This window comes from Eschrichtius robustus, chromosome 5, assembly GCF_028021215.1.
Source record: "Eschrichtius robustus isolate mEscRob2 chromosome 5, mEscRob2.pri, whole genome shotgun sequence".
In the NCBI taxonomy this organism is placed as follows: domain Eukaryota; kingdom Metazoa; phylum Chordata; class Mammalia; order Artiodactyla; family Eschrichtiidae; genus Eschrichtius; species Eschrichtius robustus.
In genome coordinates this window covers 970,019-993,306 of record NC_090828.1, presented here as the reverse complement: position 1 = coordinate 993,306, position 23,288 = coordinate 970,019, and the positions used below count along the sequence as shown (strand labels likewise).

The window sequence follows — 23,288 nt, the reverse complement described above, 5'->3', positions numbered from 1 at the left end:
GGCAATGACAGGGGCTAAATGACGCCTGCTCGGATAACCAGTCCGCAAGGAAGGGGAACGGAGCAGGGCAGCTGCAGGTGAGAAATGCCACGAGTTTTGGGAAAGAAAGCCAACCGGATGAGAGGAGCCTAGGAGCCTAGGAAAGCTGGAACCTAACAGGAAATAGCCAATTCGCTCTCTGGGACCCGGAAAGACTCCAGGTGCCTCTGAAGGTCAGAGGCTGTGTGGGACTGAAAACATGTGTTTGTGGAAAGTTAGCAGAGGGAGCGTCAGGCCATGTCATGGGTTAAATTGTATCCCTTGAAATTCACATGCCGGGACCTCAGAACGTGACCTTATTTGGAGACAGGGTCCTGGCACTGTAGCTGGTTAAGATGAGGTCCCACTGGAGTGAGGTGGGCCCTGCCCAGGGTGGCCAGTGTCCTTATAAAAGGAGATGCGCACAGGGAGAGTACCACGTGAAGACAAAGACAGAGGTCTAAAAGCCAAGGACTGGGGGTAAACTGCCGAAAGGCAGGAGAGAGGCAGGCAGTGGTTCTCCCCCATGGCCTCGGAGGGAACCACCCTGCAGACCTGGGACTTCCAGCCTCCACACTGTGAGACTATACATTTCTGTTGTCTAAGCCCTCAGTCTGTGGTACTTTGTTACGGCAGCCCCAGCAGAGTAATGAAGACCCCGAGACCACCTACCCCACCTAGTGAACATCCAGGACCTGCCCCCTGCCCCATGCCACCATCAGGCAGGAGGCCAGAGGCTACCCTCTGGGAGAGTGAGGCTCCGTCCAGCCTGGAGTTCTGAGGACCAGCTGAAGGTGGGTGTGAAAAGCCCAGTGAAGATGCCCAGTAGTGGGACCCCAGCCTCCTCCTCCTGCTGCAGGGCCCCCACCTGCTGGCTGCCAGGGAAGAGGGCAGGGTTCTCTGCTGGGGAAACTGAACAGGGCCACACCCTCTAGCAAGCAATACAGAGACTAAAACAAATAGAAAAGGAACACAACAGAAAGAGACAAAGCAGGAAGAGAAGGAAAAAAAATGTTTAAATACCTTGTAATTAATATCCTCAGAAAGAAAATTTACTCACCCATGAGCAAGTGAAGGATGCTTTTTTTAAAAGGACCATTTAATGAATAAGAAAGAGTCCTTGGAAATTAAGACTATGAAAACAGAACCTTCAAAAGTAAATAAAAAGGTTGGAAATACAATTAAGTAATTTTCTGTGTGAGGAGAGAAATAAAACTTGGGGATCAATGAAAAGAAACTATTAAAGAAATAATTCAAGAAAACTTCCCAGCACAGCCAGTCATGAGTTTCCAAATTCAAAGGGTCTACCTACCCCACCTGCTATAAAAAGTCAGAAACCACAGCAAACTGTGAAATTTCAGAAACTCAGGGCTAAAGGGAAGATTCCAGAAGCTTCCAGAGAGAAAGGATGGAGACTCAGAATGGCATCAGCATCTCATGGATACCAGATGAAGAAACACTTTCAAATTGCTGAGGAACGGCGACTTTCAGCCTAGAACTCTGAGCTCAGCCACACCACAACCGGGAGGGAGGGTGAGAGGAAGACCCAGGAAGACTGTGCAGGAGGCTAGAACCTGAGCTCCAGCAGGTAGCTGGTGGGGCAGACGTGGGTGCGGGCCCAGCCCGGAGGATGGTGAAGGGGTCCCAGCAGGACCCTGGGGCTGCCTCGAGTGGGGGACGCCCCTCATTGGGGGGCAATGGAGGGGAACCAGCCGGGGAGAAGACCGGGCTGCCAGGCGGGAGGTGGTCTCCCCACGTGGAGAAGCATCCATCAGAGGGTTTGATGAGAGATCAGTGATGACCCCAGGCATTATGTCATCACTTATTCCTGATACAATGTTCTTCAAAGAAAGAAAATATAAGCAGAGTGCACTCCTGAGAGCAGCAGGAAAGACTGTTCACTAGTTCTGCTGGTGTAAACACAAAACACTAATCAACACACAGGAAACACAGCAGGAAGACCGGGAGAGGTGTTGCATATGGCGGGGTCGTTAACAGTGCGATGGGGCAGAAAAGCTGACTCTGTCCCAGTGGGATCTAAACGGATCAGAGAAAACCAAAAATGGACTGGGGAGGGTGAGGCCCGGGCGGGGCTGCTTCTCCCGTGGAGACTCGCAGCCCTGACGGACCTGGATGCCACGTCTCCATATGTTACTTTGGCAAAATTTTAAGAACAAACAAAAGGGAAAGGCCAAGGGGGAACCCACGGTGCGGCCAGCCTCGGGGCAAATGCCTGAGGAAGGAGGGCGAGGGCGCGGCCACTGTCGGCCACCACGGAGTGAGCCTCTGCACGCGGCTGCCACTCCCTGGGCCTGCTTGGCCACCACCCGGGGGTGAATGTGAAGCTGACCCTCACGTCCACTTGAAGGTCACACTCACACGGAGGAGGCACCCCCCCCCACACCCCCCGAGGACGCAGGCCCCGGGCAGGCTCCAGGCCAGGTCTGTGCCGGCTCGAGAGGACTGTCCCTCCCTGGGCTGGAAGCCCACGGGCCCAAGATGAATGGACAGAGCAGTGCCCACGAGACTCGGATAAGCCGGGAGGGTGGGCAGGGCAGGAGGGGGTTAGTTTCCCTGGGGTGGAGCAGGGGAGTATCCAGGCCAAGGAAGTGGGGACTCAGGCAGCAAGGCCTGCATCTGGCAAGGGGGTGCCCACATGACACCCCATCCTCCCCTTTAGAGGGGTGGCCCCTGGGCATCCACCTACCTACCCTATGCGTGGGGCAGCTCCTGGACTCCCAGGAGAGGGAACCCTGGGGAGAGGGGCAGGCCTAGGTGGCAGCCCTCCTCCCGCCTTGGGGCAGGGCCTGGAGCACAGGGCACCCGCCTCTCCCAGCCGGCTCCAGGCGGGCCCCGGAGTCCAGCAAGGACAGTAAGCTCCACCCAGTACAGCGGGCAGTGGTCCACCCCCCCATGTGTCAAAATCAGGGCAGGAGTATGTCCAGGGGCAGCGGCCTGAGGGGCCCAGGAGGGCCAGGGGGAGGGGAGGCGTGGCGAGGTGCCACCCGTGGCTCCAAGGCAAGGACACACGGGGGCTGAGTGTCCCTGTGGGCAGCAGCCCAGCCCAGTCACAGGCACAGGGGACAGTCCATAATGCGGGGGCACACAGAGCCTCAACCCTCACCTGGCAGAAAGGTAAAATCCATGGGAATTGAAAAGGCTTGGAAAATCTTGTTTCCGGATGACCAGGAAGGACCTACTGTAGAGCACAGGGAACTCTGCTCAATGTTATGTGGCAGCCTGGATGGAGGGGAGTCTGGGGGAGAATGGATACATGTATATGTATGGCTGGGTCCATGTGCACATGAAACTATCACAACACTGTTAATCGGCTATACTCCAATATAAAATAAAAATTAAAAAAAAAAAAGTAAAAGAAAATCTTGTTTCCACCAAAGCTGCTGCTGCTGAAGACCAGGTGATATGTTGCCTGAGCTGCCATGGCCGACCTACAACCCGTGACCTAGCAGGCTGAGCCCGCCCTGCCCTGCAGGCAGCCCGCAGCCCGGAACCACACAGCTGGGTGGGGTCTGCTGAGAGGCCCCTTCCTGTGTTCAGGCTCCTGTCCCCGCGGGGCCACTGCGGGGCCTTGCCTATCAAGGGAAGGTTTTAGCGTCCTAGGATCAGAGCGCTCCTCAAGCCCTCGTGTCCACAGAAAAACACCGTCATGTGTGTCCCGAGGCTCGGCCTCTGCAGAGCTGTTTCCACTCCTCCCCGAGCACCTCGAGCCCCGACGGTGCCCCCGCCCCAGGCAGGGCCGCAGCGGCTCCCAAGCAAGGCCGGTACCCAACGGCCGTGGCCCAGGCAGCCTCCGTGGCACAGAAGGAAGAGGGTCAGGCAGCCCCGGGCTGAGGGCTGTCAGGGACCACATGGGGCCAGTCCCACAGGGGCTCAGCCGGGCCCGGAACCGCCCTGTGACTCCCTCTCCTGAGCCCCAGCCCAGCCGTCCAGCCCCGCCTGAGACCCAGAGCGCGTGCCCTCCCCTGCGACAAGGGGCAGTGACCAGACGGGCTCTCTGTGAAGGGAAACATGACCTTGGCACAGCCAGGCCTTTAAATCACCAACGCGTCAAGGACGTTTACAGTAGAATGTCCACGCGCACCGTCCCCCTGGGGTCTAGCTGGCGGCCACAACTTGATATGGTCTCCAAGCCATCAGGAAAAGGGATGATTTATTCAGCAAACCAAAAGGATAGGGCAGACAGCCCTAACCAATGGGACAGAAGTCTACACAACATCCCCCTGTCCTAACTCACGCCGGATCCCGGGGTCCGAGTCCTGAGACCACACCCAGGTCACCTTGAGGGGAGCAAACCGTGTCACAGAGACTCGGGTGCAAGCCTGGGGTCAGGGGACCAGTCCTGGTCCTGCCTTTATCTCAGCTGTGTGACTCAGCCCTTGGGCCTCGGTTTACCCATCTGCAAAATGACAGGGTTGAGGAGGTTGGTCCCAAAGTGATTTCGCCTCTGGGGTCCTGGGCCTCTGGGGAATGTCTGCAGCCTCTGCAAACTGTGACGCTGCCTTCCCCGGGGCTGCAGGGCACCGGCCAATGCCACAGCTGCTCACCCACGGGGACTCGGGGCTGAGGAGGGGCTCCTGGGAACAGGGAGGGGGACAGGCTCAGGGCAGAGAGCTGTTGGTCACAGGAAACAGAATTCAGCCAGGAGCTCTCGGGGCTTCCCCCTACTGCTGTCTAAAATGAACTTGGATGCCGGTTAAGTGGTGAGCCCCCTGTCACCAGAGGCACCCAAGTAGAGCAGAGGCTGGGGGGAGACTCTCCCACACTGAGGTTCCATGACATCTCCCCTTCTGAACAGGGAATCTTCTGCCTCAGTCTCCCTGCCTGTAATTGACACCCTCAGGAGAATCTGGCCAAAAGACCCCCTTCTAGAATGGGGCAGGGACCTCTGTGCATGGACCCCAGGACCAAGAGCAGGAGGGGCCTGCAGAGACCCTGGGGCCCCTCTCTCTACAGATGGGGGAGGGCATGGCCAGGGCTGAGGTCAATGCTGTAAAGTCCCAGGGCCAGCTCTTAGGCTCCCCAGAACTCCCCAGAGCAGGCTGGGCACAGAGCAGGACCGTCCCCTGAAGCAACACAGCTCTTCCAGAGGCTACAGGGAGAGAGGGAAGTGCCAGACCAGCCAACGACTGAGGGCCAACGGGTTCAGGACACGAGCAAAAGCCCAGGTGGGTGGGGGCAGAATTCAGGGGCTGGAATCATGCCCAGCTCCACCCCACAGCCCCTCACAGTCACGAGTGCGCCCTCATCTACACACCATGAATGTTTTCTCCAACACCGTTTCACCTTCTTACATCCATGAATGACCATCCAGGGTGGGCTGGAGGACGTACCTCTCTGAGCATCCATGTTTCCTTATGTGGGAAAATCTCTGCCCTTTCGAAACTGAGAAAAGCCTTAGGCCATTCTGGCTGGAGTGGGAAGAGCAGGAACAAGGTCAGGAATTCTTGGTGAGAACGCAAACTGGGGTGAGGTTTCCAGCAAGCCTTTAGCAACAGGCCGTATGTCTTAAAAATAAAGGCCGTATCCTTTGAATACGTGATTCCCAAGTGCCGAAATAGGTAATAATTAGAAACGAAGAAAATATTTATGAAAGATGTTCAATTTGACATTGCAAAATTTTCAGTTCTCCTCAGATTTAGCTATATTAATTCAGCGCAATTCCAATAAGCAAAATATTCCAACAGGATTTTCAGTGGAATTTGGCAAGTATTTGGAAGAGAGTTTTGAAAAATAAGAACAAAGAGGGGGCGCATCCCCTACCAGCTATCATATTTACTCTAAAGCTACAATAATTTACAAAGTCTAGTAGTGACACCAGAACAGAGAGATCAATGGAAAAGATGAAGCTTGGCCACAGACAGACAGACACACACACACAGACAAATCCAACAGATGATAAAGCAGCATTGCAGGGATTGGGTAAGATTGGTATCCGACAATTGGCTATCCCATGTTGAAAAATAGAGCTAGAACTTTATCTTGGAATGTGTTACAAGAACATATAGGAGACTCTGCTTATGGCTCTGGATAGAAACTCTGCATTGACACCAAGCATGAAAAACAAAGGAGGACTTGTGCGTCCAGATGGCAGAAAGGCTGGCGGCAGAGGGTTGCTCCCTCCCCTCCGTGCACAACTAGAGGAGCTGCATACAATTTTTAAATCTGTTTGAAGGTCTAAGAGCTACAGAAGCCACGCAGACAGGCAGGCCAAGATTCCAGAGATGGGGCTACCGGGGCAGGGGAGGACTTTCCCCACCACTTTCTCCCTGAGTGTTTTGCATTCTGGTCACGGGCTCGAGGCTGGGAATCTAGAGTTTTCCCAGGCAGAAAGCCGTTGCTGAGGGATGGAGAACCTGCAGAGCTTTTTGGTCGAGAAAAACAAAACTTGAGAGGTCAAGATCCCAGGAGAAAGAAGCAGAGACTTAAGCTGAACAAATGGTCAGTTCTCCCCTTAAGACATCTGCCAAACTCCGAAGGCATGAGGGGCGGAAGTTTAAAACTCAAGTAGAAGCCTCTGGAAATCAAAGAGAAGTCTTCCACGGTCTCAGGTGCCAAGGAGTCAGAGGTTAGAGTTCAGGGTCCACTGGGAGGAGGGGCCACAGCAATCACGCCAGGGTCTTATTTGAAAGCCCTGAAAGGCACAGAATCTAAAAGCAGGGCAGAACCACACGTAGGCTACACCTTATCAAACTGCAGCCAGCCCTGACTCAGCTTGGTCTCTGACTGAATGAGGGATGACCTTCACTCCATCTGCCTGGAAGAGAAAATCTGAGCCATCTGGAGCCTCGAATATGCATTCAGAGGCAACATCTGAGACTAATCAAAACTCACAAGGCATGAAAAGAGACAGGGCTATATGACTCAAAACAAATTGGGAAAGAAAGGTAAAAAGAAAAAAAAGAAACAAACCTACATATGATCCAGATCTAGGACTTATCAAACAAGGACTTTAAAATAATCATGACTGGGGCTTCCCTGGTGGCGCAGTGGTTGAGAATCTGCCTGCCAATGCAGGGGACACGGGTTCGAGCCCTGGTCTGGGAAGATCCCACATGCCGCAGAGCAACTAGGCCCATGAGCCACAATTACTGAGCCTGCGCGTCTGGAGCCTGTGCTCCGCAACAAGAGAGGCCGCGATAATGAGAAGCCCGCGCTCTGCGATGAAGAGTGGCCCCCACTTGCCGCAACTAGAGAGAGCCCTCGCACAGAAACGAAGACCCAACACAGCCATAAATAAATAAACAAAAAATTTTTTAAAATGCTAAATACGTATATATTTATAAAAAAAAATAATCACGACTTATATGTTCAAAATAAGAGAGAAAAGGATGGAGAAAATAAATGGAAAATGGAGGATTTTGCAAGAGGATTTGAAACTATAAAAAAGAATCAAATGGAAATGTTAGAACTGAAAACACAATAACTGAAATTAAGAACTGAAGAGATTAGACACATCTGAAGACAGTGTTCATGAACTGGAGAACAGGTCAACAGAAAGTTAAAGAACAGAGAAAACAAAGAATGGAAAATATAAAAATGAGAGTCAGAGAAATACAGGACACAGTGAAATGGTCGAACATGCATGTAACTGAAATCTAAAAGGAGAATAATGGAATAGGAGAGAAGCAATACTTTAAAAGATAATGACCATTAATTGTCTAAAACTACTGAAGTATATATATCCATCCAGATTCAAGAAGCTCTGCAAACACAAAGAAAACTACACCAATGCACATCATAATAACACTGTCGAGTACCAAAGATGAAAAGAAAAATCTTAAAAGCTGGCAGGAAAAAAAAAAACCTTTAAAGGAACAAGAATAAGATTGACAATTGAGGACTCCCCTGGTGGCACAGTGGTTAAGAATCCGCCTGCCAATGCAGGGGACAAGGGTTCGAGCCCTGGTCCGGGAAGATCCCACATGCCACAGAGCAATTAAGCCCATGCACCACGACTACTGAAGCCCGCGTGCCTAGAGCCTGTGCTCCGCAACAAGAGAAGCCACCGCAATGAGAAGCCTGCACACCACAAGGAAGAGCAGCCCCCGCTCACCACAACTAGAGAAAGCCCGTGTGCAGCAACTGAAGACCCAACGCAGCCAAAAATAAAATAAATAAATGTATATAAAAAAAAAAGTTTGACAATTGACTTCTCAACAGAAATGATGGAAGCCAAAAGATACGTTCTAAGGTTTCAACGTTAAGTAGAAAAGTAATCATTTATATTAGACTGTCAAGGATACTTGTTTCAATTGCTAGGGTAACCATCAAAACAGCAGAGAAAGAATGTATAACTAACAGGTTAATAGCAAGATAAACAGAAAAAATTTTAAATATTTTTATTAATCCAATAGAAGGCAATAAAGGAGGAAAAACAGAACAAAAAAAAGTGTCAAATGGAAAATGAAGATTTAAGACCCTAGATAAAAGCTCAAGTCAATTAGTACGGACCATTACTCCAAGTCAAATGTTACAGTTGTCAGAACAGATTTTTTTTTAAAGTTATAGTCTGTTGACAAGAGACATCTTTAAATAAAAAGACACAGAGAGGCTGAAAATAAAAAGATAAAATTTTTTGGTTTTCCTATTCTTTTTTTTTTTGAAGTGGACCATTTTCAAAGTCTTTATTGAATTTGTTACAATATTGCTTCTGTTTTATGTTTTTTGTTTTATTGTCTTTATTGGCCACGAGGCATGTGGGATCTTAGCTCCCCGACCAGGGATCGAACCTACACCCCTTGCATTGGAAGGCGAAGTCTTAACTACTGGACTGCTAGGGAAGTCCCTGGTTTGCCTATTCTATCAGCTACTGAAAAGGAAAAATGTCTATCATGCACATTCTTTTAAAGCGCCCATGGAACATTTACTAAAATTAGCCATATGCTGGTCATAAAGTAAACGCTAACGAATTTCAATTTAAAATTAAATTCATTACATTCATAAAATTAAATTCATATGTTCTCTGACCACAGTAGAATTAGGCTATACATCAATACCAAACAAAAAAGCAATAAAAAAACCTACAACCAGGACTTCCCTGGTGGCGCAGTGGTTAAGAATCCGCCTGCCAATGCAGGGGACATGGGTTCGAGCCCTGGTCCGGGAAGATCCCACATGCCGCGGAGCAACTAAGCCCCTGCGCCACAACTACTGAGCCTGAGCTCTGGAGCCCGGGGGCCACAACTACTGAAGTCTGCGCACCCTAGAGCCCGTGCTCCGCAACAAGAGAAGCCACCGCAATGAGAAGCCCGCGCACCGCAATGAAGAGTAGTCCCCGCTCGCCACAACTAGAGAAAGCCCTTGCGCAGCAACGAAGACCCAACACAGCCAAAAATAAATTAATTAATTAAAAAAAAAACCCCAAAAACCTACAACCTCTCGACTGTTTGGACATAAAGCAATACAATTCTAAATAACCTATGGGTCAAAGGAAAAAAAACTCATTGACTATTAGAAAATATTTTGAACCGAATAATGATGATACAACATATCAAAGCTGTGGAGTGCAGTTCGCGCAGAACTCACGAGGAAATGTATAGCTTTAAGTCATGGGGGTCGAGGTGGGGAGTCCTTCACAGCAGTCCCAGGTCAATCCAGAACCCACCGTCCCCCAGGGAGCCATGGGTTTGCCAGGCGGACCTTCGGGACTTGAAGGTTTGCCTTGAGAAGGACCCGGTGCACGTGAACCAGCAGCTGAGGCTCCGCCAGGGCAGGATTGTCCTCTTGTTCACCCCTTAACCCTGGCGCCGGCAGGAGATGCCTGGAGATGTCAGGGAGGAGGCTGGATGTGAGCATTTGAGGAGGCGTCAGGGCAGGAAACATGCATCAGTCGCTTGTGAGCACTGACTCTTTAAGTCATGGAGATGGATGAGATCAAGGAGGGAGAAGGGTTAGAAAGGAAGAAAGAAATGCGGAAGGAGCAGGTGGGGAGAATTCTCAGGAATCTAGCTGCTTCTCTAGCAGACTTTGGACCCGTCTGCCCAGGGCAGCTGGGGGCCCAGTTCCTGAGCCTTGTGAGGACGTCCGCCTGCTGCTTCCCAATTTCCCTCCGTGCCTTTGGCTTTCCTGGACCTGCTGTCAGTTACCACATGGGTCTGCTTTTCATTTCCCAAAATGTGGGTGCTGAGCCTTGTCTTCTGTTTTTTTACCCTTATGGAAGCATTTAGGTCTTTCTTTAGTTTACCTCTACTGTTATTTCAGTGGCATTTAAGGAGGGAGAGAAGATAAATTAGAAATGATGAACCAAACACTAAATTCTATATAATTCTATTTATGTAACTTCTGAAACAGGCCAAAAATGAGCAGCATAGCACATTATTTAGCAATCTAGAGCTAAATAACAACAGTAACAACAACAAAAAAGTAACAACAAACAGCTAAAGGGAGTTGAAAGAGGTTGCGGATAGAGAGCAAAACCTGCTGATTTTCTAAATGAGTTTTGTAGATACATTCGACTCTTCTAAATAATGTTCATATTTTACCTAAAAAGAATTATTTTTAAAATAATTACCAAACGGTTCAGGGAAAGAGGGAGAGAGAAAGCTAGCTCACTTTCGGTTGACAAGCACTGGTGTGCATGAAAACAAAAATCAGTTTTGCTCATTAAAATTAATATTTCAAAACTGATGGGGGAAGAAAGGTGATTGACAGACTCCCATTCCTGGCAATATGATGGATGAGATACCCTCCCATTAGAAATCACCTAGAAATTTGGGATAGATAACAAGCATCAGAATAAAAGAGGAGGGCTTCCCTGGTGACGCAGTGGTTGAGAATCTGCCTGCCAATGCAGGGGACACGGGTTCGAGCCCTGGTCTGGGAAGATCCCACATGCCGCGGAGCAACTAGGCCCGTGAGCCACAACTACTGAGCCTGCGCGTCTGGAGCCTGTGCTCCGCGACAAGAGAGGCCACAATAGTGAGAGGCCCGCGCACCGCGATGAAGAGTGGCCCCGGCTTGCCGCAACTAGAGAAAGCCCTCGCACAGAAACGAAGACCCAACACAGCCATAAATAAATAAATAAATAAATAAATAAATAAATAAAGGAGTTCCTTTAAAAAAAAAGAATAAAAGAGAAGAATTCTGGAAAAGGGGGGAAAAGAGGAAGGAGGAGCTGAAATGAAAGTGGGGAGCCCATCCCACAAGCCCACCCAGAAGGAAGCTGCAGGCGTTTGCTGATGCCAGAAACGCAGAGAATTGGGTTTCACCTGCTGAGTGGGGGGATGGGAGACATAGCCTCAAGCACAGGCAGTCGGGACTGGAACCAAATATCACAGAAAGTTGGATCCTGCAAAGTCACAGCCCCGTGCAGTGGAAGGCTGGGGAAAGCCATCTGCCGTCAGAGGGATGTGGGCATTGGTCTGAATGACACTCAGCTCCATGTGGTGAACAAGCCAGTGCTTCTGAGAATCTGAGGCCACAGACCTGACCTCATACAGGTTTGGGTCCAAAATTCACCTGCACGATCAGGGAAGCCCAAGGTTGAGAAATTAGCTCACAGTAGGTCTCGGGTGTTTGCACCCAAAGCACCTCACAAAGGCAGATACAAATCCTCCTTGGAAATAGCTTCCTACCCTTGGGGTCCCAGTATTCCCAGAGATGAAGATCAGTCAAATAGGAGCTGATGGTGAAATATTACCCAACACAAGAGATGAAATTCACCATGAGAATCAGGAAAAAAAAAAAGGAAAAGAAAACCAGAATTAGATCCTCAAGGACCTCAGATGTTACAATTGTCACATACAGATTATAAAATAAGTGCACTTAAAATGTTTACAGAGGCTTCCCTGGTGGCGCAGTGGTTAAGAATCTGCCTGGCAATGCAGGGGACACGGGTTTGAGCCCTGGTCTGGGAAGATCCCACATGCCGCGGAGCAACTAAGCCCGTGAGCCACAACTACTGAGCCTGCGTGTCTGGAGCCTGTGCTCCGAAACGGGAGAGGCCGTGACAATGAGAGGCCCGCGCACCGCGATGAAGAGTGGCCCCTGCTCGCCGCAACTGGAGAAAACCCTCGCACAGAAACGAAGACCCAACACAGCCAAAAAATATATATATATAAATAAATAAATAAATTTATTTTAAAAAAATGTTTACAGAAATAAGCAGGAATGGGAAATAATGCAGTAAAATATGAGGGAAAAGCCATGCAGAACTTTTAGATTTAAAAATGTAATCCTTTAAATTTTAAAACTTAGCAGACACGTTAATCAGCAAATTAAATGGAGCTGAACAGAGAATTAATGAACTAGAAGATATGTCAGAAAAAATTACCCAGAATGGCCCCAGAGAGACAAAATGATGAAACCATAAAACAAAGGTTAGGAGTCATGCAACATGGAATAATTCATTAATTTACCATGGCAGTTTTAACACACCTCTCACTAACTGACAGATCAAGCCGACATATAATTAATAAGGATGTAAAAGATTTGAACAACATAATTATCATGAACTAGTGAACATATGTGCTCCCTTGCCCTCAAAATTTAGAGAAACACACACTTTTCTAACACATAGGGAACATTTTCAATATTTTACCTTGTAGTAGGCCATAAAGAAACTCCTAATAAATTTCAAAGACTCTGTAATGATCATGTAATGTGAACACAATTAATTGTGTTCATGTAATTAAATGATCATGTAATTTGAACACAATTAAATTAAAAATCAATAAAAGATCACTAAAACCCATATGTTTAGAAATTTTAAAAAATAAACTGCTAAATAACCAACACACAAAAAACAAAAAATCACTATAGAGTTATAAATAAACTTAGTAGTAAATGATCATGCAAATACTACCAGCAAAATTTACAGCACTTCCACATCCAGCCATGAAGGAGTTACAAGGACCATACTTAACCTCCCACTGTAAACAACAACTAGCAAACTGGACAAAATAGATGAAAATGACTGTTTTCAGACATGGCACAAAAGGCACTGAGAGAAGGGAAACATATGAGTCTCCCTTCCCTCCAATCACTCCACATCTTCCCAGAGGCAATTTACAGACCTCAGGCACTGGGAGGTGGGACCCAAACAGCTCAGCAACTCTGATGAGTTGGGGAGACGGAAGTCAGAGTTTGGGTAGGTTGCAGCTGCTGGAATCTGTGGGTCAGAGTTCTGGAAAGGAAACAGTTGCTCAGTAACAGAGCTCCAGAAATCTGCATAGGGATACCCTGGCATCTTTGTAGACTCCTAGCCCATGCCCACAGACTGGACAAAGAAGACTGAAGACTGAAGAATTCCCAAAGCTACACAAAGTCAGAAGGCATCTGTGCTTCCACGAGCCAGAATACAGTTCTCTTGATCCCTCCACCCCAGGCCCCCAGACATTCAGTAGAGACCCCAAAGAAATCATACTTTAGTGTGGGCTATTCCCAAAGTGTAATCTACCCTAGAGCAACTCTAAAAAAACTTAAAATCAGGCCTTGAAGGATCAAATAAGTCCTCAAGTAATTTAACTGCCTGCCAAAACAAAGCCCAACATTCTTTACAGGAAGAAAGCACAATTCAGATGCTCCACAATGTAGAAATGTCTAGAATTCAATTTAAAAAATTACTACACATGCCAAGAAGCCAGAAAAGATGACCTATAACCAGGAGAAAAATTTGTCAGTAGGAACTTGAATTTTCCTACAATCATTAAATAAATTGATTCAATAGTTTAAAATATTAACCACGAAAAAAGTAGAAGACTTAGATACTTTTTATGAGTTCTACCATATATACAAAAAAACAGATATTTCCAATCTTATACAAACTTTTTAAGAGAACAGGAAAAAGAGAGGGAAACAGAGGGAGAAAGATTATATCCCCAACTCATTCACTGAGGCTAATATGACCTTGGCATCAAATTAGACAAAGAACATTTGAGAAATGACCAATTTCACTGATGAACATAGATAGAAAAGTTCAAAATATTAGCAAGACAGTCCAGCAGAAAATAAAAAAGATAATGTAGTAGGTTTATTTCAGGAATACCAGTATAGTAATATAATGCATGGTTTAACATTAGGTATCTATTAATACAATTCACCACATATCAGATTAAAGGAGGAAAAGGCCAAATGAGGTCCTCCATAGATACTGAAGAGGCATTCAGTCATTTTCAAAATCCATTTGTGATAAAACTCTTGGCAATAGGAGGATAAAACTTCTTTAATCTCATAATAGGTATCTAGTAAAAATCTACCCAAATACCACACTTAATGGTGAAATAGTAGGAACATTTCCTTTAAATTCAGAAACAAGTTCCAGATTCCTGCTGTCACCACTTGTATTTAACACTGTAGCAGAGGTTCTTGCCAAAGTGATAAGGCAAGAAAAAGGAATAACATCGGCAAAATATGGGTTGGAAAAGAATAAAACAAATTGTCATTATTTGCAGACTATTTGCTTATCTACACAGGACTCAAGAGGATCCAGAGACATATTATTTGAATTAGTGGGAAGGGTCAGCAAAGTTGCTAGGAACCAACCACGTGAGTATGCACTAGAGACAAGAGTTTAAAAATATTTTTTAAGGTGGCATTTAAAAAATAACCAAAAATATAAAGTACCTTCATAGAAATAAATGTCACAAAGGATACATACAACTTTTATGAAGAAAACTTTTAAACTTTACAAAAACATTATAGAAAATCTAAATAAATGAAGAACTACAACCTGTTCATGAAAATGAAATTTAAATGTCTTAAAAATGTTTATTTTCACCCAAATGAATCAAAACATTCAATGTAATTTCAAATGAAATCACAAACAAGTCTTTTTGTGAAACTGGACAGATTGCTTCTAAAAATTTATATGGCATAAGATACTACAAATATCAATAACAAGCTTGAAGAAACACAAGAGGTAGAAGGCAACAGGCCCCACCAATAACAAGACTTAACATAAAGCTGTAGTAATTAAGACAAGGTGGTTGGGACAAGTAAGTCATCACCATTGTAACAGAAGGGACCCCAGAAACAGATCTGCACACACAGCCCTTCTGACATCTGACAAGGAGGCTTTACAGGCTGATGAGAAGAGAAAGGGGTGCTGAACCAGTGATGCTGAGAAAACAGGTGTCATGGACTGAATGTCCGTGTCCCCCCCAAATTCCTATGTTGAAACCCTACCCTCCAGTGTGATGGTGTTAGGAGGCGGGGCATTTGGGAGGTTATAGGTCATGAGGATGGAGCCTCATGAATGGGACTAGTGCCCTTATAAAGGTCCCAAGAGAACTTGCTCCTTCTCTCTGCTCTCAGCCATGTGAAAACACAGTTGAGTCAGCCATCTGCAACCTAGAAGAAGGCTCTCACCAGAACCTGGCCATACTGGTACCGTGACCATGCTGCGCCCGGACCAAGCTCGTGCCCTGATCTTGCACTTCCAGCCTCAGAGCTGTGAGAATTAGTTTCTGTTGTTTTTAAGCCCCCCAGTCTGTGGTATTCTGTTATAGCAGACTAAGACAGACTAACACAACTGGCCAGTCATACAAAATTAGATCCCTTTTTATTCCAAAACAAATTCCATGCAGACTGAAGACCTAAATGTGAACAACAAAGTTTTGGAAGAAACCGAACACTGTTATCTCCATGCTCACCTTTAAGAAGGATTTCTAAGCCCATGGAAGACACCAAAAGGAAAAGTCCAGGCATCAAGATACCATTGAAAGGGTGAAGAGAAGCCCACCCACCTAGAGATGTCTGTAGCACATATGATCAACAAGGATTCATGTGCAGAACATATAAAGGACAGACAAAATCAAAGAAAAGAGACACAAAAGAAAAAATGGGCAAAAAGATATGAACAGGCAAATTACAGGACAAGATACTGAACCACAATAGTAATTAACAAAGTGTTGTCTAAAACCATACCCGACAGATCACAACATTAAAACGTCTGACAACCCCAACTGTTATAAGGATACAGCAACAGGAACTTACAGATCACCTGGGAGAAGTTCATTGGTTCAACCGCTTTGAAAACAACACAGCAATTTTCTAGTAAGGCTGCAGACCACGTGGCCAGCAGCTGTGCAACTAGAGATGTTGTGCATGAGCCCAGGAGTTGGGAGGGAGGGAATGGAGACGCCTAAATGCCCCCCAGCTGGAGACCAGTCAGTCATACAGGAGCTCCATCCAGACATAAAAGTGAATGAAGCATCCTAGGGAATCTCACAAACATGGTTCAGGCAGCAACGTGCAGACAAGTGGACACGGTGAGATCAGCCAGTAAAGCCTCACACTCCTGGTAACACTACTGAGAGCCCAGGGGTAAACAATGGAGTTCTGAGAATGCTGATGCCGAATTCAGGGTGGCGGGGAGACCCCTGGTCAGGGGTCCAACCGACTGGGGCCAAGGCCTCGACGTGGACCTCCAGGATGTCAGCAGCGCGGACGGAACTCTGCACGCTTCTGTGGCCCCATGTGCAAAGTGGGTAAGACAGGCCCTCCCCCGACTCCATGAGGATTAGGGGAGCAGTCCTCTGTAGTACAATAGCGGGGGCCTCCGGGGGCTCTAGGCTGAGGGCTCATGGACCCAGCGGTGGGCAGGAGTGGGGAGTGAGACTGAAGAGGGGGCCCTGGGTGCAAGTCTGCCTGTGGAACCACCACTTCGATGGTGAAACCCTCACCCCTTTCCCTGCCCCCTCTTCACAGAGGGCCGTGGCTTCCAAATCCTCAGACAAAAGGTAGGAGGCTCTTCCCTACAGAAATGGAAGAAAACACCAAGCAAGAGTGAGGTCCTCGATGTGGACGCTGGCCCCCTGCACTCTGGTGCTGGGGGCACAGCTTGGCATCCGGCTCCCACACCTTCGCCTAAAGCAAACCTGCCACTGGGCACCCCCCCACCCCACACTCGGCTCCAGTTGGAATCCCACCCAGATCGCAGGAACCTTTCCACTACCCAGCAGACCTCCCAACGGCTTCAAAGTGAAAGACCAGTAAACCAGCAGAAAACAAGCCCTGTGAGAAAGAGTTAAACCACAAGCAAAAACAAGCAAACCAACAAAAAGCCTTTATAAACTTACTCAGAATGTTTCAAGAAGATGTTACATTCTCAAAACAAGAACAGGATGCTAAGCAACGGGAACACTTAGACACAAGGAAGATGGTTCTTTTAGAGATAATCAGTGTAAATGCTGAAACACAAAACTTCCCCAAAGAACTCGAAAATGAAGTCCAAAACTTGTCCAGAGAATAGGACATAAACGAGGAGACAGAATGAGAGACACAGAAGACCAATGCCTGAACTCAAGGAGGAAAACAGAAAAAATGAAAGGGAAGAAACATGAACAGATGAAAGAAAGAGCTTGTCTTCAGTTGAAAGGTCCCACTGAGCACCAATAAAAACATACACCTACACGTAACCCAACTGCGTGGCTGGTCAGGAGTCCACGGATGAAGAAAGGATCCTAAAAGATTTCAGGGAGGAAAGTCGAGTTGCTGACAAAGACTTCTCATAGGTGACTGGATGCAGAAAGTGATGATGACAAAGGCTTCAGAGTGATTTACCAACAAAAAGTGCCCCCAGACAAAGCATCGACCCAGCGTGAGGACAGAGCAAAGACACTCTCAAGAAGCCAAGGACTCATCACCCTTTTTAGGATGTCACACAAGGATGTGCTTGAGCCAAACAAGACAGGAAACTAAGAAAGAAGCCGCTCCCGGGCCCAGCGAACAGAGAATCCAGCCCAGGGGATGCGGCGAGCAGCAGGAGGGAGGTGGCTTCCGGGGGTGCGAGTGCCAGGAAAGAGGGGACGCAGCAGAAGAGAGAATGTGATTGAGAAGCTGGGGGAAGGTGAGGATGAAAGAAATGCATTCAGTACAAGAAAGGGACAGCTGAGATCGCCCCTGATCTGGGCCTGGCCCACCGCATCACTGCTCGTCCTGGAGCTGCCACCCTCCTGGGCACGGCCTCGGCCGTGGTATAGCCCTGGCCCCAGAAGCAGGTGGAGAGTGGAGACCAGATGACACTAGCAGCTGAGTGACCCTCTGCCCCAGCCCCATGACGGCCCCCCAGAAGCATGGTCCCCACTGACCCACAGGCCTTGGGCCTTGATGACCAAGCCCTGCCCCTCACCATCCTGGCTTGAGCCGATGACAGATGGGGAAGGAAACTGAGGACCACCTGAGTGTTACTTGCAGGGCTGAGACTGGGGTGGGGGGCCAGGACTCCTGACACCCCTGAGGACAGGCCAGAGGCTGGGCTAGGGGAGGGGGCCTGCAGGGAGCTGGGCCTACAGGAGCAGTTGGGGCGTCCCCACCCTTATCCCAGAGCCGCATTTCAGAAGCCCTGGCAGGCCCTGATGGAAACACAGAGACACACAGACAATCCCCACCCCTGACAGAGAGGCAGCTGCTCGCCCTGGGGCCACAGGAAACGAACTCCCTGGGCTAAAGCCACTGGCCCAACAAGGAACCGGCATTTACTGACTGGCCACTGCGTGTAAGGCACTGTGCTGGCACGGGATGGGGTGGCAATGGGGTGGGATGGAGGGAGCAGAAAGTGCTAGAAGAGCAACGTTTTTGGAGTCAGAGGCAGCTGGGGTGGAATCCCAGGTCCTCTGTGACAAGTCACATGCTTTCTCAGGAGCCTCAGCCTCCAAATCTGAAAAATGGGGGCAATGCCACCTGCATGTTGAGGTGTTGGGAGTGCGGACAAGGGGGCACACGGAGGTGTGCAATGCAGTCTGCCCCTAATCAGTGTTCACCTCCTCCTCACTGACCCCCAAACTACCTACGTGGGGTGGGGTGGCCCTCAGGGGTGCTTACGGCAGGCTTCAAGGTGCTGGCAGCACTGGAGCGGGGCTGGAACCTCACAGTGGGAGGTCATGTGGAGTGCTCCAGGGGAGAGAGGACCAGGCGGGAACAAGCCGGGCGAGGGCTGCAGAATCTGTGTGTGTGAGTGTGTGTGGGAGCGTGTGTGTGAATGGTGTGTGTGTGTGAGTGTGTGATTGTGAATGTGTGTGTGTATGTGAGAGCGTGTGTGTGAATGTGTGAATGTGTGAGTGGGTGTGAATGTGTGTGTGAATGTGTGAGTGCGTGTGACAGCATGTGTGTGAATGTGTGAATGTGTGAGTGGGTGTGAATGTGTGTGTGTGAATGTGTGAGTGTGTGTGTCTGCGTGTGTCTGTGTGAGTGTGTAGCCGAGTAGCGGCTCCAGTCAGCCCAAGGGCCAAGTGGGGAAGGGTGAGGAGTGAGAACAGGAGGCCAGGGCTGGGGGGTCCTGGCTTGTCCTCCCCAGACCCCAGGGAGCCCTGAAACCCAGGTAGAGGGAGGGGCAGGGGGGGCATTTCCCCACCCCGGGGCTCCTGAGCGGGGGATGAGGCGGGGGCGGGGGAACCAGGGCTCAGCCGGCCCAGACACAAGGACAGGATTAGGAGATTAAATCCAGCAGAGGCATTAGAGAGGCAGCAGGCAGAAGCGAGGCCCAGCCACCCAGGCGGTGTGTCCTTCCCGATCCCAGGGGTGACACCTAGGAGGCTGCAAGAGGAGCGGCTTCCGGCAAGCAGGGGGGCAGCTGGGAGGGAGCAGTCTCAGGGTGGTGTGTGTCGGGGGAGGGCAAAGCCCGCAGGAGGGGCTGGGAAAAAACCCAGAGGGGTCAGGAGGCTCAGCCTCAGCTGACCTTGACCGTACCCTCCACCCTTCCAACGTCTCCATTACTCTGGGCTGGGGCGCTGGGGGAGCCTGGGGTCAGCCAGCGCCCCTCGGCCCGAAGCCAGGACCCCGGTGGTGCTCAGCAAACCTGCTAGGACAGGTGGGACGGTGAAGCACACCTGCCATCAACCCCATCCCCGCCCCCTGCCCTGGGCCTGCCTGTGCAGGGTGAGGCCAGGTGGGGAGAGTTCCATCAGCTAACTGGACAGAACAGAGTACCGAGCAGGCCCAGCAGCCTGGCGGTGCCCCTGGGCACCCTGGCAGAGCCGAGAGGTTTGGGGGAGGGCATGGTCCAGCCCCTCCAGCACTCTCAGAGGAGCTCCAGGGTATGGGCAGGGGAGACAGCGGGAGTGGCACACCTGGGTAGGGGTGGTGAGCCTGGTCCTTTGGGCCTAAGAACACTGAACGGGGAGTGCTCTAGGGAGCACGTGGGACTGGGCAGGAGGGCAGCCATGCACTCGTCCTGGGGGTCACTCGCTGCAGAGTGACCCCTGGCCAGCCACTCTCCATCCCAGGGGAGGCAGCCCAGGCCGCTCCAGACTCAGGAGGGTCTCAGGTCTGAAGGGCTTGGCAGGCCTGAGCACAGGCCCTGGTCAGTCAATCCTAAAGTCCAGGGTGGGGTTCCCAGTGCTGGTAGCCCTTCCACGGGCCCCAATCCTGTGATAGCAGGACCCCATGAGAATGTCCCCCCACCCTGCCACGCCCAGCTCACCCAACCTGGCTGGCCTATTTGAGCTGAATGGGCCTATGAAGACTGCCCCACCCCTTCCTGGCCTTCTCCTGAGGCTACGCCCCCCATCTCCACCTCCCACCCATGTCTGTCCCCCCACTCCCGGTCCCTCCCCCAACCCCATCCCACCCTCCACAGAGCCCATGGGAGGACTTCGCTGCTCTGCGTCCAAAGGACGTGGTCAGCCCTGGGTCAGCAGTGGTGACACCAGGGGGACTGAAGGGGGACAAGGCCGGGTGGCTGGGCCCCCTGCGCCCAGTGAGTCTGGCTGTGAATCCCGGCTACGCACCACCTCCGGGCTTTAGGCACAGCCTCAGCTTCCACCCGGCCGTGGCTGGCCCATCGGGAGGCCCCAGGACGGGCGGTCTATGGGCCACTCCAGCAGGGGCAGGCGGAAGGGAGGACACTCGGTAGGGGTAGCACCCAGTGGGTGGACATACAGCAGGCCTCTGGCAGGCCCTCCTCAAAGGGGCCCCCCCTGGAGCCTTGGGGTTGAGGGGCCCTGACTGCACACCTGACCCTCCCTCTGTCCTGTGGACCGCACCCCACAGGCAACTCCCTGCTCAGCTTCAGATCCGGGCAGAGCATGGGATGGAGTTTCTAGTCCCTTCCCTGGCTTTGACCCAGTACCCTCACCAGACTTCACACCCAGGTGGAGACTGACTGTCCCCTCCACCCCGTATGGGTCTCTCAGCCAGTGGCCTCCTTGAAAGCATCAGCCCCTGAAGGTTCCTGGATCTCGACCCCAACCAAGTGCAGCCCTGACACCTGGCCCTGGCCCGGCAGCACCCTTCACCCTACACTGCAGACACTGCAACGCACGGCAAATGCCACACCTGCTTCATTCCTGACTCCCCCCATCCCTCAGGCTCAGCCAAGGCGGCCGGCCGACCACACCTGCAAAATGGCCGCCGCAGGTACAGCCCCAAGCCCCCACTCCAGACCCCAGAGCTTCCCTTCAAACCTGCAGCAGCTTTCTCAGACCGAGAGGGGGATGGGCACGGTTGCCCCGGTAAAGGGCCCTCAGCCAGCTCGGGAGCAGGGGGAGGGTGGCTTAGGTGTGACTGTCCTGCAGAAGCGCGCGCTGGGTGTCGCGCTGACTCCCCAGGGTTAGGACAGGGACAGCCCTGCGCCGCAGGGGCCCCTCCGCACCACCTCCTCTCCGCAGCCGCAAGATCCAATCCTTTGCTCTAACAGGCCTTTATCCCAGCAACGCAGGCATCCCCTGGAGGGGGCGGCCGCTTGGGGAGGGGTCCGCGGGTCTCTGTGGGAAAGTCCCTCTTCCCGGGAACGTGGGCGCGCATCGGGTCCGCGCCGGGGCGATGTCGCGCCAGCGCCAGGCAGGCCCCATGACTTGGCATTCCCTCCTTCCCCTCCCCCCTCCGCCCCTGCGGCCCGCGATCCCCCAGCCCACCCAGCGCCAGGCAGACTGCGGACCCTCCCTGCCCGCCGCGAGGGCTGCGCGGTGGGTTTGGAGGGCAAGTAAGGGCGAGAGGCAGCTTAAAGGACTAGCGAAAGGGTCTAAGCTGCAGTGTCCCTGTCATCCGAGCCCAGGCGCCTGGGGAGCGCCGCCAGCCGAGACGTCGCGGCCCCGCAGCCCCCTCCCCTCCTGCAGGCCACACCTGTTACTGGGGCGCTGGCTGCGTGGACGCAGGCCGCGTCCGAAGGCGGCCCCTCCCAAACCGTGGGTCTTTCTGGAAGGGAGAAGGGGTCTCTTGGGTGGAGGACGCGACTTGGGGTGGGGCGATGGGCAGTCTCGGAGGTGCGCACCAAGCTGGCGGCCCAGCCCTCCCGCCGCAGCCCCCGCCCGCCCGCCTGCCCGCCTGCCCGCCTGTTTGGCTCTTGGCTCCAGCATCCGCCTTCCCCCACCCCGGGGACCAGGGCCTCTGCTCGTGCCCGGCCGCCCTGAGTGCCCTCCCCTCCGGCCCGGCCGCTGCAGTCGCGCCCCCTCTCGGATGCCCCATCCGCATCGTCTCGCCTTTTCTCCATCCTTCCCCTCCCCCCGCCGGTCCGGTCGCAATCCCGGCCGCATCCCTAGGAATGGCTCCACTCCAGGGGAGGGGAAGATCGGGGAAGGGGGGGAGGGTATCTCGAGATGTAGCCAGCGGCCTGCGCCCTCCCCGTAACGACCCCCGCCCATCCCAGACGAGAGTCCCCCTGCAGCCGGGGCTGCAACGGAGGGGCCTTTCCAGAGGGCCCTGCTCAGCTGCTAAAGAAGGGCGGACACCCTTGAATTTGCACCATTGTTCTCCGCGGGGACGGGGGAGGGTCGGGGGAAGGGAAGGGGCCGCGCGGCGCCAGCGCCTCTGGCCGAGAAGAGGACGCCAGCGCAGGGCGCGAGCTCCCCGCCCCGGGGCGCAGTCGATGCAGGTGCAGGATGCGGGGTGCAGGTTCGGGACGCGGGGCTCGGGAGGCCGGGAGAGCCGCTGCCCTACCTCTCCGGCGTCACTGGCGGCGGCCCGGCATGAGCACGGGCATGGGCGCGGGTCCCCGAGCGCGGAGCTGCTGCCGCTCCCGGGCTGCTCTCGGCGCTCTGACGGCGGCACCGCGTGACGGCTGCGGGCCCCCGGCCCGGCCCGGCCCGCCCTGCGCCCCTCCCGCCTCGCTGGTTGGCTGCGCGCGGCGCCCAAGCCCCAGCCGCCAGCTGGTTTGTCGCGCGGGGAGAGGGACGGGCGTCGCGGCTGCGGCGGGGATGGGGCTGGGGCCGGGCTGTGACATCACCGCTGACACCGCGGTGCGATAGGTGGGGGAGTGGGGGACCGACACCCGGGCCCGGACGCGCCGCCCCCTCCCCTGGCGCAGCCCCGGGCCCCCCCCCCCCGCCCCCGAATTTACCCATGGATCCCGCGCGCCGGGCCCTCCCCGACTCGGA

The 23,288-nt window shown here is 51.9% G+C and overlaps 1 protein-coding gene across 1 annotated transcript in view; it reads right to left on the bottom strand.

The window, feature by feature from the left end:
* The window catches only part of KIF1A (kinesin family member 1A), a 92,630-nt gene extending 69,706 nt beyond the window's left edge, over positions 1-22,924 (bottom strand). The window contains exon 1 of the mRNA XM_068544087.1: positions 22,852-22,924. The gene's annotated coding sequence lies outside the window, so the exon portion shown is untranslated. The remainder of the gene's footprint in view (positions 1-22,851) is intronic.
* Positions 22,925-23,288: the final 364 nt, after the last annotated feature.